The following is a 2,945-nucleotide window of genomic DNA, read 5'->3' as shown; positions in this document are numbered from 1 at the left end:
GCTAACTCAGCCTAAACTTTAAATGAAAATTAAAAACAAATCCCCTTTGGGATGAGATGGAAATGTCAACCCAAGGAGGAATCTGTTCTGAGTAAGTCGCAAGCGACCGGAGGAGATACAAGCTGGAATCCAGTCTTGGCTGCACCACACACCATCTGTCAGCGCTGCAGAGCAAAGCAAAGGGGAAGCAGAAAGTGAGCGATTATCCTATTCCTCGCTGGGGAGCCCAGAGGCCAGAGAAGTGGCTTCTCTTCCCTGGTACATTTCTTGAGACGGAAACAACACGCACGCTTTCCCACGCTGGCTTCACCATGCATTCCGCCTCAGCCTCCTCGCTGTCCCCAAGGCAAGCAGGATACAGACTGCCAGGCTGGGGCCCAAGCAGAGGGTTCTGTTCCCATGATTAGAGAACAGGCTTAGCAATTGGAGTAAGAGGAACAGGGGAAGCTGAAGGCTGTCCACTGGGCACCTCACTGGTAGGATGTGGGCCTTGCCCCTGCCCTGCCATGCCCAAGTGTAGCAGGGACAGAGCAGTGCCACTCAGACACAAGCTCTCCCTTCTCCTTCTCCCCCCTGCCCTCACACATTTGTGTAATCTTGCAGAAGTTTCAGACAACGTCATCTTTACCCTACTGCAGGCAGGGCTGGGAGCTGTGTGAGGGGCAGTGAGGGGCCCAGCCTGTGGCCAATGGGTGTGAAGCAGGCCTGTCCTCCCCTGCCCGCCACGCCAAACAGGCTGCAGGAATGTTTCTCCCTTGGCATTGCATTTTGAAAGATGTGTCTGGCCAGACAGCGCACTGGCTTTGGCAGGCACTGCCTACAGCATGATAATTAAAGTGTAGTTGAGAAAATAGTGACACAGGCCCACTGCACAAGCTGTGCTGGAGCCCAGGCCTCTCTGTGAGAGCATGTGGACAGCCTGCGTTCTGAACTGAAAATCAGAGAGGCAAAGAGGAATGAAGCCTTCTGCTAATCAGTGAGCCAGGACCTTCTCTGCAAGATAAGGCTACATGGGAAGGGAGCAGCAAGCCATAACACAGCTCTAGAAAGTGCAAGGGAGTGAAGAACACAAAAAGTTGCTTACCATTTTCCTTCTCGGCACTGAAGACTGAGGGAGCAGTTGCCCACAGGCTGGAGAAAGCCTTTTCTTACCCCCAAGCCATGTTTTTATTATGAGGTGGCTGGTTTTCACATGAAACGCCCTTCAGAAACACCTCTTTTGCTATCTTTGAACAAACTTAAGCAGGAGGGAAGGCTTCCTTGTTGATGAACCTACTAGAGGAGAAATCACATGGAAAATCACTCTTTTTGAATTTTATTTCCTCTTCCACAGAAGGAAAACTTAAATATTCATAGGGTGAAAACAGAGATCTCTTGCCTACTTGCATCTCCTCACAAGGAGGAAAGCAGAACAAGGCTTTTGCTCACTTCTATGAAAACAATGCTTGTTGGAAGACCTCTTGTCCTAAGCTATCTAATCACCTGTGTGAGGAGATCTACAACAGCACTGGAACGATCATAGTCATTGTGTTAGCTCTCTCTCTCACACACAGGCTTTTGCCTTGTGTTTCAGGCCCTCCTAGGTGTGGTGGAGTGGAAATAAGTGCTAGGGTTGATTCTCCCCTTGCTTGCTGCTGTGTGAGGCAATTAAAATTCAGCTTGAGAACTAACCCAGGTGCACCACACAGCCCAGCCTGCCTACATTGCATGGCAGACACATGTGGACTTATCTGATTCTAACCTTACACATGGTCTGTGAGTGCAAGCACCAGGCCAGTTACGCAATTCTGATCTCCCTGCCTCCACACTTCCCACCCACCCCTATTGGAAATAATGTATTTCAGCTCTGTTACCTTCCACTTACTTTAGCATCCCCAAGAACGATACATCAGGCTCTGATTCATAGATGGAGTTTTACTTCCCCTATAGGATTATGTACTTTACAGAGGAAGCAAAACTCAAATCCAGCTGATGGATGCATTGAAGCACGCTGAGTTGATGCCATGAAGTTCCTTCACAGTCTGACCATGATCATCTGCAAGGAATGAGTGCTTTATAAATGTTGGGAGTATTATGTCAGAGCAGTGTAACTGCACGGAGGGCAGGCACATCCTGCCCTCATGAAGGCCCATTATTTCAGAGTATTTTGCAGCTGTGTTTACAACAGACTTAGGCAACTTCAAGATCTGAGAAAACTGATTTGCTCCCCTCCCATTCTGCCTATTCTCTTTCATCACATCAAAATTTGCTTTTAATGTTTTGTTTGCAATTTTTTTTTTTTTTTAGGTGGAGACTTTGCATAACTCTTTCAGATTATGTCTTAAAATGAGGCACGGCCATGAACAAAAAAATTATGCGAACAGGCATTTCCAGTCTAACAAATTAGATATTACTGCAAGAAGCCCGCAGATCTGCTGCCAGCCCTTGGCTATTGATAGGATCCACAGTCTGAACTGGGAACTAACTGAAATTCTGACTATAGCCTGCAGATTAGCAGAGGCTGTGAGGACCAGCACTGCTCCTGGGCTGGCCTGCCCTGCCAGGCATTGCCAGGGCTCTGTTCTACCTCATCACACCTGCCACTAATACTGTATCAGTTGTCTTCTCATCACAGTGTTCTAACACACTATTTTGCTGCAGTAGCCATTGGCATATCTGCGAAGGATGGGGGGGACAGCCTTCATGCCATGTTTTGCTCCACTGGCTTGAAAGTATCACCTATGACTATGGTGGCCTGATGGTCTGTGTTATGGAGCCTTATTTTACATTGTTCTCTTCATTTGCTAAATGCTGGCTGCAGGGAGTGGAATTTTCTAGGAAGGATGTCTGAACCTGCATGGAGCCAGGTTGATTTGTAGAGGGGAAATTACACTAGTGATCTTCAACTAAACTAAATCAATAGAAAATGCATTGTTTAGACCACAGTTGGAAAGAAAAAAAAAAAA

The sequence above is a fragment of the Meleagris gallopavo genome, chromosome Z, assembly GCF_000146605.3.
Source record: "Meleagris gallopavo isolate NT-WF06-2002-E0010 breed Aviagen turkey brand Nicholas breeding stock chromosome Z, Turkey_5.1, whole genome shotgun sequence".
NCBI lineage: Eukaryota > Metazoa > Chordata > Aves > Galliformes > Phasianidae > Meleagris > Meleagris gallopavo.
Note: the sequence above shows the minus strand (reverse complement) of the source record.